The sequence below is a fragment of the Leptonychotes weddellii genome, chromosome 13, assembly GCF_054177405.1.
Source record: "Leptonychotes weddellii isolate Sample4059 chromosome 13, ASM5417740v2, whole genome shotgun sequence".
Lineage (NCBI taxonomy): Eukaryota > Metazoa > Chordata > Mammalia > Carnivora > Phocidae > Leptonychotes > Leptonychotes weddellii.
The window spans coordinates 9,257,813-9,275,985 of record NC_138381.1 but is presented as its reverse complement, the minus strand read 5'-3'; the positions used below and the strand labels follow the sequence as shown (position 1 = coordinate 9,275,985).

The following is an 18,173-nucleotide window of genomic DNA, read 5'->3' as shown; positions in this document are numbered from 1 at the left end:
AATAGTTTTATTCACCAAGCTTCTTATAGAACAATGATGTTTGCTCGGTTCCTAATATCTTACCTTTCTCTGTCAAAAACCAAGTAAGTCTCTTAAATGAGAAAGTTTATAATCTATGTCACAATACAGCTTGTGGGAAAGTTCCAGGAAAAGCAAGAGGAAAAGGCCTTTGGGGACAGAAAGAGATTTTCAGAGGACATGAGTGGGTTGATGTCCTTCTCAGGGAGCTCACTGCCAAGACCTCCTGGCCCACAGTCTGAGGGCTGAAAAGGGGAGTAGTGCAGCAGGAGAGGACAGGGAACTTTCCATGGAAATAGATATCACATGCGAAATAAACTGAGACCATCTGTGTCCATGTTCTACCTCCCAGCTCCGTGAAATTCCATGCAAGCCTGGCTTCAATGGAGAAGGATTTCTAGGTATATTTCTAGGTAGAATCATGTGAAAAAGAGAGAAGTTTCTATATGCCTAGAGAGACCAGTGGGGGAATTTTAACTTTTTTTTTTAAAGATTTTATTTATCTATTTATTTGAGGGAGCACAAGCAGAGGGGGTGGGGTGGGAGGGAGGGGCACAGGAAGAAGAAGCAGACTCCCTGCTGAACAGAGAGCCCAACCGGGCTGGATCCCAGGACCCTGAGATCATGACCTGAGCAGAAGGTGGACACTTAACCGACTGAGCCACACAGATACCCCAAGAATTTTAACTTCTTGAGAAGACTTGTAGATGGAGAATGTTTGGAGGAAGCATCAGAGTATGGGAAAATAGAGACTTGAGTGGTGGAAAAAAGGTTTAAAATCTCCAAAGAAAATATGAGAGCCTTCCATCCCCCAAGACAGAAAACAAAATAGATAAAAGGTCATTGGTCTCATTGCCTAATATCAATAATTCCAATGTATATGATCTGAAATGCACATAGAATATATACCCTAACCTAACATGTTATTGCATAAAGCAAGTATTGGTACCTTTGAAAGGGCTGGAAATATTCAGAATATATTATCTAACCACTGAGTAATTAAGCTGGATAGTGTAATAAAAACATAAATAGAAAATACGTAACAAAATTGTAAATAATCTTTTAAGCAAAGAAAAAATGAGAAAGGAATTACAAAATATTTTCAACTGAATGGAAATAAAGATACAATATAGCAAAATTTGTGAAATGCAGATCAAACAATGCTTACAGAATATTGTATATGTGAAAAGAGTTCTTAATTGTCATGAAGAAGAATAGTCTCTTCAATATTCTGGGTTTGTCATTAAAAGATGCTCTATTTGATTAGTAAGCATGATATTTCTCTACAGAATAAAATGGTGCAAATTCTTCACCAATCCCTGCAACCTTGTCCTTTGCTACCTGACTTTGAAACTCCTCCTATCAGAGGCAAACTCCCACCCCTTGACTGGGAGCTTGCTGACGTGATTTACTTTAAGCAGTAACAATCACTCCCTCTTCAGTCTGAGCTCCAATTAAACACACTTGAGCAGACCTGAGCCCAAACTACAGCAAGAAAACAGCTCTAGACCAGCAACTTGAAGCAGAAAGCTGTGTTGAGTCCCAGCTGACCTACAGACACGTGAACAAGAATAAATGGCCATTCCCGATTCTTTCAACCACTGATTCAGGGGATAATTTGTTATATAATAAGTCTGGCTAATGTGAATTTCTAAAAAAAAAAAAAAAATACCTTGGAACAATAAACTGAATGTTTAAATTGAGATTATATGAATAATTTCTGTGTATGCATTTATTCAATCTTATTTTAAGATATAACTATCATCTAAGTTTATCTTTCTTTCCACAACTAAGTGGTTTTTTTAGTGAGAGGTTAATAAAACATTGAACTTCCATATTTAAAATAGTCTTAAAAAACAAGATTCATGTGCTAAAATTTTCTATGGCAAAAACTTACACTTAAGTGGATATAATGAAGTTGAAAGTTTATTTAGCCCGGTAATTCATTTCGGTTGCCACAGTAGCACTTCTCTCATGCTGATGCGGGGCCACTGTTTTCCCTGTTGTAGTTCTCAACTGAAAAGTAAATTATTCCTTTATATTTCTTGTAGTAAGTTCTATCATTTGTACTGCAGTATGACCTCAACCAGTAGGGTTTTCAGTTTGTTTTACTAATAAGACATACTGCTGGCGTACTCTTGGATTTTGTCTGACAAACGAGTTTAGTGAGAACAGGAGCAGAACAAAGAGTCAATACCATTTTTCTTGCTTATTAGCTTCCAAACGTCTCAGGATACAAACACAAAGTGATCTGCAAACTGTTCAGCATATCTTTAATTGATTTTTGTGATGCCCTTCAAGCAATGTCCGTAGGAAGCCACAGGGACGGGCTTTCTTTGCCACTCAGATTGTAATTGTATCAGACTGGAAAGCCCAGAATCAGTCACCACTAGATGATGTGTGTTCTTTTAAAGGAAGCACAAGAGGGAGTTAGAATACCTCACTTCGAAAAGTGTCTCTTTTTCTTCCTATTGTTACTATTTTCTTGTTAGAAATATGCCTCTTAGACCAGCAGAAGGTCAAGACCTGCCCAATGTGATCAAAATTAGGGACTTTTCTTTCAGCCTCCAAAAGGAAAAGGGGTGTCTCCTTTCTACTTAAGACTTGAACATGAAATCTCAGGAATCTGTACATAACCTAAGAAATCATGTCTTCTGCAGAGAACAGGTTAGAAATATGTGGTCTGAATGATATTTGATTTTTACTCTTTAGAACTATCTGAAATAGGGCACCTGGGTGGCTCAGTTGGTTAAGCGACTGCCTTCGGCTCAGGTCGTGATCCTGGAGTCCCGGGATCGAGTCCCGCATCAGGCTCCCTGCTCAGCAGGGAGTCTGCTTCTCCCTCTGACCCTCCTCCCTCTCATGCTCTCTCTCTCTCATTCTCTCTGTCTCAAATAAATAAATAAAATCTTTAAAAAAAAAAAATTAAAAAAAAGAAAAAGAAAAGTTGCTATCTGAAATAGCAATTGAGTATAGGTATCCAAAGTGAGTCTATACAAATCAGAAAAAAAGTTTTAGCAATTAAAAAAAAATCTAAATTTGGTCAAATTTACCATTTTGTAAAAGGAGTTTTCAAATTTCCTTGAAAAGTAGATATTACTATTGGGAGTGTTTTTTTAATAGTTCAATTAAGATGTTAGTTGTGTTGCATAGAATGAAATTCTTGAATTATTTTTGTATTTGAAAAATATTTGGCCTTTCAAGTATTTGCCTTTCTACTTGAAAAAAATTATAATATATATTAAGCTGAAATTACGTTTATGTAATTAAATGTTATTTTAAAACTAACAAATATATTTAAAGTAGCACTCATAAGAAAACTAGATTGCTATATATATTAGTCTTACTATGGCTTTCCACCAAAATTTGTACATTATTTTAAAATCTAATTTATTTAATACTCTAATTCTTTATACTCTATCACATAAATATTTTATTAAACTTTAATAATACGATTTTCTGCATTTTGTATTCTTTTAAGTAGGGAATCATTTTATTGTTTTAAAATAAGATTCAGATTTAGTATGTCCTTAATTTTTTTTTACATTATGTGAACCTTTATTTTAAGGTAAGTCCTGTCACATTACATATTCTGTACTTAGAAATTTTTTTTTAAACTCTTGACCATATTTACAACAGAACCAAATGCCTGAGCACCATCCACAGATGTTTAGGGGATGTTAGTTAACTATTTGTGCCACGTATTTTGAAAACAAAGAGTGTGTTTTTGGAGTCACAGCTAAACAACTCTGGACAGCCTGGATCATTTTGATTTTTTGAAAGCATTGTTTAACTGATTATTTTAGAAATGTTGTTGTTCTTACAATAAAAACACATAAAGCATAGCTTCAGCACTCTTTTAGATGCTAATTTATTTTTTAAAAGAACGGATAAAAAAAATTCATCGTTATCTAACAACTAAATAATTTGCCATTCAAATTGCCTATTTTGTAATCTTAACAAATTCAGGATGTACTTTATCAAAATGCTCAATTTGACTCTTTCCCTTGGCTCAGTCAAGAGACCCAGTTTTCCAATATCACTGCCTTTACATGTTAATGAGATATAATTTCTATTTAAATAGTATTACATGTTTTGAAGTCCACATAATCAATCCTATGACAGAATAAGTCATTTCAAATTGTTATGAATCAGTCCAAGTCAAGTGTTTTCCATTTAACATTGCTTATTACTTGCTTTAAGGGCTGCTCATGGGTGCTTAAATCTCTTGTATTTGTTTAGGATCTGGAAAACTTTCTTGAGTTACTAGTTGTCATACTTTGGGGACATGACCTTTTGTAAGTTCCCAGCAATTAAAATATGGGAAGAGGCATCTTTGCTTTTCCTTCTTGACACTGCTTGCCAAGGAGATAACGTGCATGCACACAGATCTTCCTTTTCAAAGGAGAATTAAGTAGGACTGGAAGTTCAGGAGACTGTTCTCCAGCTGTTTTCTCTTACCTTTCTCTTTCTTTTTTTTGGTCTTCTCTGTTCTGTCATAAATGGTGATTAAATTGGAAACTTTGACCCTCTCTCTTGCGAAAACATCTGTGTTTGTGACCTAGGATAGCTCTGTTCTATGCAGTTGGGTAAATATTTCCCCTTTCTGTCTTGTTTCTGTCTCTTGACATTGGTTTATGTGACTCTCTTCCCTTTTTAGTAACAAGATTTAACACATCCTTTTTTTTATACTACATTGAAGATAAAAATCATTGACCTTTGGCTTGTCTTAATTTGATGTTACTTGAACTTGAAGGAAAGACAGTACAAAGAGCCCACTATTTGATGTGGTATTTCACTGTAGTTCTGCCCACTAGAATAGAAAGCCACTTACGGTTTTCCCTTTGAGTTCAATTGAGAAACCAATTAGGAAAAAAAAAAAATGCAAGTGTCATATAAAGTTTAAAATACCATCTTGGTTGCTATTAAAAATGAATCAGATAACTCTACTTATACCCAGGTTCAAAATAAACTTCTCACTCCTTGCCATCTCAATTGTTCTCATTCAAAGAAACATCCAGCTAACATTAAAGTGTTTTTTAACTTTTTCTTTTGTGCTTAAATTTTACTTGGGGAGTTGATTGAGAAGAGTGTTTTGTCAAGGAGACTTTTGATGTATTAATGGGACCATTAACCTAAATATCATCTTCTATTACTATTGTCTCCATATTAACAAAGTCATAAATAACTATTTTCTTAGTTTCTAAACAATTTTAGTATTTGTACAGAAATTATTACAAGTAATTGATTTCATGGAAATTTCTAGGTGAGCATGTGTGTCCCTGAATTTCCCTAGGCCCTTGGAATTATTCTAAATAATAAATAAGCACACTTACTAAAGACAGAGATTTAGACACTGAATGAACAAGGCATAGAGTATAGCTTATATATCCAAAATTACGTGAAAGCTTGCACCCAGTCACTAAAATTTCCCAGATAATCTCAATCTTTAAGAAAGTTTCATTTTTCAGGACGCCTGAGTGGCTCAGTCGGTTAAGCATCTGCCTTCAGCTCAGGTCATGATCCCAGGGTCCTGGGATCGAGTCCCGCATTGGGCTCCTTGCTCAGTGGGGAGCCTGCTTCTCCCTCTGCGTGCTGCTCCCCCTGCTTGTTCTCTCTCTCTCTCTCTGACAAATAAATAAATTAAATCTTAAAAAAAAAGAAGAAAGCTTCATTTTTCTACCTTATTTTACTGATGTGTTTGGATCTCAGTATGGAGTGGGTAGTAACAGTAGGCTTTTTTTTTTTTTAATCAGTATATAATACAAAATCCCTCCTAGACAAAATTTCCCTTGAAAGCCTACTGAATCACCCAAAAGGCATGTCTTAAAATACACCATCTAACAATAATTCCAAGTACTGTACAACTGATTTTTTCTCCATAACAGATTGTTATTTCTTTAATTGGGCCCTGAATAATATAGTTGACTGGAGTTTAAAGGATATATTGTACATGTAGAGTTGTATTTTGTGCAATATTGATAGAAACAAACACATCATATGAGACAGAAAGAAAATTAGATTTTCGACGACTGTTATTCAATTATCAATTTCTCTCTCACTTCGGAGCATAATGAACTTGAATAACCCAATGTATTAAATCTCTTTTATGCACACACACATACAGTGTCTTACAGGTACGTGGGATGTGTGTGTGTGTCTATACAAATAAGTATACATCTATAGGGCACACGCTGTTGATCCCCCCAGGGTTTTGCTTTTGCATATGCTTCAAGTACACATCCTCTCAACCTTCCCAAAACTCAACCACATGTATCTGCTTTCAGGAGATTTATGCTGGATACATTTTTATGGAACTACTGGGTTGTAACTCCACTGTTAATGCTAGCTAAAAGTGTTATTTACACTGCATGGAGCACTGGGTGTTATGCACAAACAATGAATCATGGAACACTACATCAAAAACTAATGATGTAATGTATGGTGATTAACATAACAATAATTTTTTTTTAAAAAGTATACATCAAGAAAAAAAGTGTTATTTACAGAGAAGCTTATACATGCATAAGAAATTTCTTCCAGATATATTCCAACTCAACTTCTAAGTTTCTTTTCCTTTTCTGAGGGTGAGAGGTAGAATTCTTTTATGACAAATGTTCTGGGATTCATAAATTATAGAAATCTTCCCATACTTACGTCCAGTTTTCCTTTGACCTAGCATTCTCTTATTACTGGAAGTTTTGACTTTTCCAGGAGAAGATAACTTGATTTTTTTTTTTTAGAGAACTTTATTTCTGATGACAACCGTCTCTTTTCTCTATTCAAAAGTCATTCTTGTGGCATCTATGATTTCCTTCTAATCTTCTCATATTGTTTGTCCAAGTAACTATTACAATAAATTCTTCTCTGTTATGCCCTTTCTATATGGTGTATTATTAAAGCACATTCTTGAAAAGAGATATGTTTTTGTAAAGTGTCTTTAATGAAAATTATTCATGGTGCATGGAAGAGTGTGTGTGTACAGGTATGCACATCTTTGTGTTAAGGAGAATTTTAGTTTTTCCACCAACAAATGAGTCAGAAAAAATATATTACTTTTGAAAATGGTGTGGCATAAGTGATTGCCTTTATGTTCTTAAAGAAGAACTATATTTTTTCTTATAAAATAGCTCTTTCATAATTTATCATTTGTGGTATGTTTGCATAGTACTTACATGTGAGATGCTTACTGCAAATACAAGTTTTTTACCATCAGTGTATTAATAGAATTCTAAATCATTCCATGAATCTTTTTTTCCTCTTAACTCACTAAATTAGTGCTTCAAATGCAGATCTGCCACACAACTTCCTCACCTTCCTAGGTCTGTGCAACATTTGTTTTTTTTTTGTTTTTTTTTTTTTTTTTGAGAAAATCAAAGCCTGCTTTTATTGATGCACCAAGAGATAGACCTGTGATTTGGAAGGGATGGCAACGTTCCCTTCTATTATCAAACAACTTAACTGGTATTAAAGAGAAAATTAGCTGAGGCTCCCCTTACACCAATAAGTGATAGTAAAACTTAGTGTCATATCTGTCTTACAAATTCATCTTTCAAATGTCATTAGTATTTTGGGTGTAATCTTTATGTGGAAATACTGTAAGCTCAGCCCAGTGCATTTATTAAAATTAAATTATTATTTTGGAAAAAAATAGGGCATAGTAGATTGATTATTTTTGATAGCAAAGTAAGTTACATTCCCGAATATTATGATTAACTTTAGAATGTCTACTATCTATTAAAACCTTCATGCCAAAAAGGCTTACAAATTATCTTGATTTTCTAATTTAGCCTCTTTGCAATCTTTTGAAAATATATTATTTAGTCTGTGTTAAAGAAAAGGAAACTAAGGTTCAGAAGTCACACTACTAGTAACACCTATTATATAATTTAATGATGCAACACCTGCATGTTTGTTTCAATATATAACATAAAAATACATAAGTGACCTTGAGATTCTATAGATTGAACACCATTTAAAGTTATCACATTCACATAATTATCACTACTACTACTACTATACTAACCTATGAATTTGTTGACAATAGTGAGTCTAATTCCTCATTATATTCCTCAAAATATGTATTACTTTCACAGCATTTGGTATTTAACACTAATAGTCAATGAATGATTTGTGGGATGGCCAGATTACAAATCCTAAGCACTGCTAGCCTAGAGTGTTTCAAAAAGTAGTCATTCAACAATGACATTTGTGGATTCCATTTGGCAATGGATTCTCTTTGTTTATTGTTCATAGATAAATGTTCTTATATTTAAGAGGAAGAATCATAAACCCTATTGATGCTGTCATGCAGGCTTAATTTTCTTTCTAGGAAAATGCATGGAAATACTTGCATATTATTTTTAGGGATCCATTAACCAGCTAAAGGCTCTCCAATGATGGCCAAAAGATCTATGAATGCCAAGAACTTATCTATCAGAATAGGCATCACAAATTTTAAGAGATTTATTTGAAATTATAAGCTGTGTCTCAAAAGATGAAAAGGATTTGGCATTTGGAACTGGACCCCTCAATATGTAAGATATGTCTTATATCAGCCACCTGCCAATCCAGAGGAATCTCAAATAAGGTATCTATACTCAGGACATGAGTCAACAAAGAAACCTCTCCTTACTAGTTGTTTCCAGTCCCAAATTCCAATATAGAACTTTATTTCTAATCAGCAGAACTAGACTATCTAGAAAAAGGAGAACCCCTTTGGTCTAAACTTTTATCCCAGCCTTAAATTTTGGATTATAATAAATTAGCAACATGTACCCCTTAACAACCAAGTAAATCTCTCAACCACCATCTTGTATCACATTCATGGGTGGAGAATCAGAAGATGGCTTTCTAAATATATGCTAATATGTGCCAATTGTGGAAAAGTTTCCTTCCTAGCATAGGTAACCTCGTTAGTATTTTGACTATAATGATTGTGAACAAAAAAATCCTCCTATGTGAGAGTGAGTATACAAAGCATAGGAAGAGGGTAAATTGATCTTATACTTGAGGACAGTTCACCCTTTCTGTTTGATTTTTTTTTGTTTTCTTTTAATTCAGTGAGTTTAATAGCCAAACATTCAGAGGGCAGAGACATTGATATTTCTGAGGAGAAATGTGAGAGATGCCTTGAACCTTAATAGAATAATTTGCACAATTATCCTTTCATGGAATTTTTCTGAGAACAATAAAAGGGAAAATCCACCACCTTAATATCCTTATTAATGTCATATGGATCCTGGCCAAAGAAGCTCTGATTTTCATCTGGGCAAAACTTAAATTTTAATATTTAAAATCATTCTTCCTATAATGCACTAGAAAATAAATAATCCTATTTTTCTTGTTCTTTTACATGAAACAATTATTTTAACAATTTTTTTTGATTATTCAATTTACAACTCCTGATGGTGTATTTTACATGATATGGTTCCTGTTAAATGTCCATAATCTTCAACTACACTATAAACCTGAGCAAATACACATCCATTCATTTTTAGGTGAACCCCATGAACTACAGAGAATTTAAAGTTCCCTAATTACCTCCTCTCTCCTCTTTTATATAGAGAAATTAAAGTCCCAGTAAATAGTCTTCTCTCTATTGTATTATAATTATATTATAATATTATAATTATATTATTTTACAATTGCCATATGAAGATTTGTTCCCAAACCCCAAAGCAGTCTATGTACAAGGTTGGTAAAACCACATAGGATGGTCAAGCTTAAGTTTCAGGGACCTGGGACTTAGACACAAAAGAATGAATTAACTCCTTTAATTCTTTCTCTAGAAGATCACTACTGAATTCCAGACCTTACCATTTATAGAGAACATAAGTTAAAGGAGGGTCTAATGATAAGAAAAGAGAATAATTTCTACTCTAGGTTTATTTGATAGCTCTCATTAAGACCTTACTACTAGAAAATTATGCTTACTATGTATCAATACATTTTCTTTTGAAGGTTGGATAAGCTGAAAAGGAACTGTAACCTTCTGTTCCATGGAAATTTCCCATATAAAAATAAACCTATCACTGCAGTAAATATATATAGGCATAACCATATCTATATAATAGGAAGGGAGGGTAAAGGATCAGACAATAAATGGTCCTAGCTTCTTTCCTCACTGAGTCACTCATCAGATATCCTGCCATAGGAGCTGATATCTGAAATTGCAAGTCAACGTTTCTCAATTGTTTAATCATTTGTAAGATAAATAGATTGGTTGGCCTGGAGAGTATTGTGAATCCTCCTTCCAGATTTAACATGCAATAAATTGATACTCTTCAGTTAGAAATGATATACAACAAGACATCAAAACTAAAATTAGATTTAAACAAGACATCTTGCCATATTTACAAGCTAAAATAAGTCATTTATAACAAAGGGCATTTGCCTCTAGTAAGAAAATCAAATCTCAAAACTTCTCTTTGAGAGCAAAATTCTTGAAGTAGTTTCTAGAATAAATTTGAGAAGATTAAAACTCACAAGTTCCTTGTACAAGCTAAATGTCACCAAGCCCTATGATTCACCCAAACAGCAAGGATTATTACTTTTGATTATGTCCCATCGCTTTCCATTTCATATTGTATTCAATCAAATTATACTGACAGAATTGGCAGAAAAATAACTTAAATGATGTCAACTGTTGGCAAAAAAAATTACGTAAGGAAATTATTAGAAGAAAGCATATAATATTTTCTAATAGTTAGGCATGGCTTCATACACTTGTGTAATGTTAGTTTTCAAAACAGGCTTATTTTTCAGTCAATAGTGAAATCCAACAGGACTGATGGTAGGTTCTTTTGACCTATGCAGACCCATGTAGACCCCTTCTGCCTGCTTGCTTGTCTGTCTCTCTCTCTTTCCCAGCACAAGGAGGAAACATTTATCTACTTTCCCATCAGGTAAACTCCCAGAGGAAGACTCTGGTCCTGCATGGAGATGCCTGTAGTTTGGCAGGTAGTTTCCATTTGGCAGCAGAATATAATAAAGCTGCATATGGCTGTATACCCTAATCATATCCTGCAATCCATATTTTATATTAATAAATTTAAAATTAATACTCCTAAAGCTGATTGCTGTCTCTGTTTCTCGACCAATTCTAAACTCAGAGGGAAGGATGGAGGTTGTTATTAAACCCTAATTTTCAACGCTTTCCTAAACTACAATTTAAACCGCAATGTAATCATTCTTGTTAAATATTCTACAAGAACATCTATAGCCCAAGATATTTGGGAAAGTGCAAATTCTTTTTTTTTTTTTAAGATTTTATTTATTTATTTGAGAGAGAGAATGAGATAGAGAGAGAGAGCATGAGAGGGGGAGAATCAGAGGGAGAAGCAGACTCCCCGCTGAGCAGGGAGCCCGACGCGGGACTCGATCCCGGGACTCCGGGATCACGACCTGAGCCGAAGGCAGTCGCTTAACCAACTGAGCCACCCAGGCGCCCCGAAAGTGCAAATTCTTTTTTTTTTTTTTTTTTTAAAGATTTTATTTATTTGACAGAGAGAGAGGGAACACAAGCGGGGGGAGAGGGAGAAGCAGGCTTCCCGCCGAGCCGGGAGCCCGATGCGGGGCTCGATCCCAGGACCCTGGGATCATGACCTGGGCCGAAGGCAGACGCTTAACGACTGAGCCACCCAGGCGCCCCAGTGCAAATTCTTAAGTATATACTATGGGCTAACCACAGTGTAAATCATTTGGCTCGCATGGCTATTATTGCAAGTATGAAAAGTAGATATTATTTTTCCAATTTTATACATGAGGTCATTGAAGGGCACAGAAAAGGATTAAGATATTGAGAAGCTTGAAGCACTGAGAAGATTTTGTGTATACTTCCATATACAATTAAAAAGAAATACGAAACCATAAAATAAGTGTAAGCAACACTAATTAAACTTTATTTCCCACGATGACCATATATCTTTATAACACAAAATTGTCTCTGGAAGGCTCCTTCTCATTTGTTTGGTTTTACTGTTGCACTGCATGTGATCAGGTCCCCAGTTAGACTGCAGTACCGAATGTCAGAAAGGTTAAAGAACTGGGAAGGGGCAGAGCCTAGAGTCTACAGCCAGTATTCACTCTTCTGCCCTCTGACACATTGTGTTTGTTATCCTGAACATTCAATCCTGCTCTCTTCCTGGTCTTAGAGTTTCACTGAGTAGTCATTAAAATGATTATTTGTCCCAATTCAGTATCTAGCAACTACACTTAATAAAAGACCAAGCAGATTTCTTCGAATGCTCAATTTTTTGTCCCAAATCTTACTTTCAGGAAATATATTGAAATAAATCTTACCTATAAATTAATCTATCATCTAAGGAGTTAAAAATAAAATCAATGTTATATTATCCCTTTCTTTTGAAAATTTTTGACTTCGTGGTATTATTACTCTCTTCTGCCCATGGTAATAGAGTAGTTACTTTGGACAGGAAGTCAAGATAACATTTCCAATCCCAATGGTCTTTTCTGGTACTTAGTTATCTGATGCTTATTAGTATACTGATATACTAGCATAATTACACTAGGTAAATTTTATAGTATTAGATCACAGGGCACATGAATAACAACTAGTATAGGACTGGCATATGTGGGAACCCTAATTCTATTCAGTAGTATGTTCTGTGTACAAATATGTATATACAGAATGCATTTGTGAATCATGTAATGGTCAAGTAGGTAAATCAGTTTTGTAAACTGAAGCCTTCCTCTCCCTCTCCCTCAGGATCCAACTGATAACTTCTGCTTGTGAGCATTGGGCAGTATGCTAGAGACGTGGAGATGAGCTCAGAATCAGGATGTGAACTGAGAGTTAAGGTAAGAGAAGAATGAACTGTGAGTTCCATGAAGAAAATGTTTATGTAAAAAATTAAGAATGAAAAGTAATACGTACTTACAAAAATATAAATTGTGCTCATTTATTTTACAAATATCTACTGATTATCAGGCATGTTTCTATCAGAGGCAATACAGTAGTGGACAATGGAAACATTATATCTTGTGCTCATACAATTTATATTTAATCAGTTTGACAGACAAACAGTTGTTATTTATATAAGCTTTAGATGTGGTCAACAGAGATACAAATAATAATGTACAGGATGATGGTGATGAATGATAATATTATTAATAAAACGATCATTTTGAAGACTTCTTATCTGCCAGACACTGTTCTGAATGTGTTACTTGCTTTAATTCATTCAAGGAGCATGATTTTAGGAGGTAGGTAATATGATAACCCCCATTTTATAGATGAAAAAACTGAAGGACTTATTAGGCGACAACTGATTCACAGAGCGGAAATTGGTACCACCAGGATCAGAGGCCATAGAAGGTAACAATTTGGGAGTTAAATTCCAACACTGATCAGTCAAAGCACAGTCATCCCATACCTCGCTTTTCCCAGACACAGCAAGAGTGTGACTTGAGCAGCTACATGAGGCAGGAACAGATGTGAGGGAAGGGTGGATGGTGGCCTTTTTTATGTGATTAAGCTTCATTTTTAAAAATGAGGGGAAAAAAGTTAGAAGATAATGAGGGAAAACTGACTGTGGCCAACTTCAGTGAAGGATATGGTTGCATCCGGGTAAGGCTTGAATGCAGTAACAGCATTTCCCCCGAGCTCTCATCGGCATTAGGAGGGACCCAGGATGTGATTATCAGTGCTCCATATAAGCCATGTGTAAGTTTCCCTTGTTAAATCCCTTCATATATATGCTTTTCACACTTATAACATTTTTACAGCATATATTTATAGACATATTGATAGGCATCTTTTTTTAAGTCCCAGACATCCTGAAACTAAGACATTGTATGTCAGTTATATTTCAATAAAAAGAAAAAAATATTTATATAATTATTACTCCATACTAAACATAGTGCTTTACATGAAGGACTTCATTTAAAAGAAGAAGAAGAAGAAGAAGAAGAAGGAGAAGGAGAAGGAGAAGGAGAAGGAGAAGAAGAAGGAGAAAAAAAAGAAGAAGGAGAAGAAGAAGGAGAAGGAGAAGGAGGAGAAGGAGAAGGAGAAGAAGAAGAAGAAGAAGAAGAAGAAGAAGAAGAAGAAGGAGAAGAAGAAAAAGAAGAAGAAGAAGGATTTCACTTAATCATCACATACATTCTCTGGGAAAGACATCAAGATGCCAATACACCAAGTTTTGCAGACACAGAAACTGGGAATTAGAGATTTAAATAACTTCCTCAAGCCAACCAAGTGGTAGGCTGATTACATAAATCAGTAAGATTCTAGCGGTAGGAACTGTGAATAATTCATTATCCTATGTTTTATTCCATATTAAAGAAAATAAAGAACCCAATGTAGGCAGAGCCTGATAATGAGACTGATGGAATGATAGCAGCTTTCATAGAGTACAAGAGCAAAGTTAAGTCAAGTTATTCTACCAAAGCCAACTGAGTACTTACCATTCCAAAGAAAATGCATGGTAATAAGTTCTTGGCAGTCTACTGCCTTAACCTCTGTTTGCCAGATGAGGGAGCATTTAAATCACTGATCCCAGCAGAGTCTGCTGATGCCTGAATCTAGTATGCTTCCAAGTCCCCTCCACTGACCATATCTCCATTATCACTGTTATCCTGCTTAACATGGTTACCTTGGAAAATATTTTTTTTCCTTTTGATGTATTTCCCTTTGGTTTATTTATAGGTACTTAATTTCTACCATGGTCTCCTAACAGACTCTTAAATATGCAGATAAATTAACACTAGTACTTAGTGCTAATTGGCTAATCAATCAAGAGGTTTTTACTTGTTTTGCCTAGTCTGAAGATATATGAAGGTCATTTTTGCATTTCAGAAATGCCTTTAAGTAAAGCCTGGAGCCAAGTAAATACAAAGGAGATGTATACCAATAATGATTTTTGTAGTATGATAAAACTCGTTTATTTTCCCATTAACAGAGCTGATTTTTGTGGGCTTATTATAAAGCAGTGGATAAATACTACATAGCCAGACATGTCATTACTACACATGAGCATACAACAATTAGGGGTTGGAAGTGAAATTAGACTCTTAGTTGCATTATTAGTAAATACGTTGTATAAATTAACTCAGTGGTAAACTACTGATATGTATATTTGTCACCATTCTTAATCATTGCACATTTTAAATTTTGACTTTTATTTATTTATTTTTTTTTAAAATTTTATTTATTTATTTGACAGAGAGAGACACAGCGAGAGAAGGAACACAAGCAGGGGGAGTGGGAGAGTGAGAAGCAGGCTTCCCGCAGAGCAGGGAGCCCGATGCGAGGCTCGATCCCAGGACCCTGGGATCATGACCTGAGCCGAAGGCAGATGCTTAACGACTGAGCCACCCAGGCGCCCCTAAATTTTGACTTTTATATTAAAATGACCATTTATAAAAATAATCTGTAATTCAGGAACTTATTCAAAATCCTGTCTTTATTATGATGTGGATTTCATGAAACTAGTCATTTGTCATTTACTTGACATTTATTAAGTTCTCACGAGGTGCCAGATACTGCATCGTGAATTGACAGGAGGAGGAGAATTCAAAGATGTTGCTGACCACAATTCATTCAGCTACAGTTTGTTTTAAAGGTGGGAGTCACCAACCATAAATGACAAAAAGAGCCTAAGACTGGTGGTAGGCATTATGCTTCACCCTACAAGCTGCACACAATGCTTAAGCATCTAGCTAATACCACACTCCCCAAGCATTTAAGTTAGCTTGCACGCCCCGTACTTGCAACACTATAGTCAAAACACAGTCTAAGTCATGTCCCCTCTATATCTTTTTTTAAAGATTTTATTTATTTATTTGAGAGAGAGAATGAGAGAGAGATCACGAGCAGGGGGGCAAGGTAGAGGGAGAAGCAGACTCCCCACTGAGCAGGGAGCCAGATGTGGGACTTGATCCCAGGACGTGAGCCAAAGGCAGACGTTTAACCGACTGAGCCACTCAGGTGCCCCCCTCTATATCTGGATATGTAATGGTCAGAATCTTCTTTTTCTTAAGATTTTATTTATTTATTTGAGAGAGAGAGAGAGCATGAGCAGGGGGAGGAGCAGAGGGAGAAGCAGACTCCCCACTGAGCAGGGAGCCTTGACCCAGGGCTTGATCCCAAGACCCCAGTATCATGACCTGAGCCTAACACAGAGGCTTAACCAGCTGAGCTACCCAGGTGCCCCTGTAATGGTCAGAATCTTAAAAGAAAAACATCGCTACAGGATTCAGTTACTTCCTTTGCTTTAGGTGATCTTTCCTATTCATTTTAGTGCTAATAGTATATAGCTAGATATTTCCAGAATCAATTCGTCCATGACTATATCACTCTGATTGCTGTTACCTATAGTCAAGTAGTTTTTATTATTATTATTATGTTAATCACCATACATTACATCATTAGTTTTTGATGTAGTGATCCATGATTCATTGTTTGCGTATAACATCCAGTGTCAAGTAGTTATTTGAAAGCAAGGGAGGTCAGCATAATGGAATATCTTGTTAAGAATACACCAATGAGGAGAAGTGAGGAAAAACAAATTCAGGTGATGCTCTAATAATCTCTCTTACCACCTAATACAAGGAAGAGATTAAGGAACATCACTTCACTTTACCTTCCAATGATGTGTCAGCATGAGAGCATATGAGTATTTGTGGAGAGATTTTTTAAATACTTCATAAATATATTTATATTTACACACGTGGAAGTAAAAAATGAACCATTTGAGTTTTTTGTGGTGCCAGGAACTAGGCAAACAGAGAGAGAGAAAGGGTAGGAGTATATATTTAGAAAATTTTAGGAGATTTACTAGCTGATTTAAAAGGACTATCCTGTGGGTCTAGCTGGCACACAAGGTAGGAAGGTACAGGTTTGAAAAGATGCAACAACCTCATCCTGGCTCAGTCAACTTTGTTTTGAAACTTCCAAGTCACTAAGCAGCCTACCTTGTAGGCTGAACATAATAACGAACAAATCCAGGGCGCCTGGGTGGCTCAGTCGTTAAGCATCTGCCTTCGGCTCAGGTCATGATCCCAGGGTCCTGGGATTGAGCCCCGCATCAGGCTCCCTGCTCAGCGGGAAGCCTGCTTCTCCCTCTCCCCCTCCACCTGCTTGTGTTCCTGCTCTCGCTCTCTCTCTCTCTGTCAAATAAATAAAATCTTAAAAAAAAAAAATAATGAACAAATCCAGGGCTTAAGAGTAGTACTTAAAAGTCAGATGGACATCATCCTGTATAACATGCTATTTGGGGGATTAGAGGTCAACATTCAGTGTCACGTGAGAAGGCCAAGGCTGAAGTAAGTCAATCCTAGAAAGGATGTCAGTGACCAAACGCACTTGCCAGCCCTGGACCCTGCTGCATCAGGATCACAAGACCCAGGATAGGGGTGTTAGGTGCCAGTGGTCACTAGTAAGTCATCAGATCCTCTTCACTTCACACTTAGGAAGCACTTATTAATCCAATAAAAACTAATCAAATTCTTATTGAATACCTTATCTGACTGGTAGCAGAGAAGGCTATGGTAACCAAATATTGTCTCCAGTGGATCCACCTGTTTAAACTATGAAAGTTTAAGGGGGGCGCCTGGCTGGCTTGACAATCAGTGGAGCGTGTGACTCTGGATCTCGGGGTCATGAGTTCAAGACCCACAATGGACATAGAGCTCAGTACAAAAATTTAAAAAATTAAAAAAATAAGCTATGAAAGTTTGAGGCAGTTATAGGAGAGGTCACTTACTGAAGAAGCACTATTTCTGAGTGCTGTTTGATAACAGGACCATTTTCACAAGTCCCCAGAGCCAATTTCTTTGACTACTAAATGGTCAATGATAAATTTAGCTTCAATTATCAGACTTCATTTCAATTGGCTGATGAGCAGCATTTGCCATCATGGCTGTCTCCCTCCTCACGGTTTTCTCTGGGCATCCGGAATACTAACCTCTTTCTACTTTCCCCCTCACTCCTTGGTAACTCCTTTTTTTTCTTTATGCCTCATTTGCTGATTTAACCGTTTCTACGTGACATCTTAATATCTTCCCATGCCAGAACTCGATGCTTCAGCTTTTACTCATTGGTGTCTACACTCGCATTTTTGATGTTCTCACCCAGTCTCATGGTTTCACTCATGTATTCAGTTATAAAACTTACATTTTAAGAAGTCTCACTA

At 35.8% G+C, this 18,173-nt stretch overlaps 1 long non-coding RNA gene across 1 annotated transcript in view; it reads left to right on the top strand.

Moving 5' to 3' along the window:
• LOC145716729 (uncharacterized) overlaps positions 1–18,173 on the top strand; it is a 432,159-nt gene that overhangs the window by 340,061 nt on the left and 73,925 nt on the right. Inside the window, exon 3 of the long non-coding RNA XR_014139557.1 lies at positions 12,749–12,840. This is a non-coding gene — a long non-coding RNA (uncharacterized LOC145716729). The remainder of the gene's footprint in view (positions 1–12,748; positions 12,841–18,173) is intronic.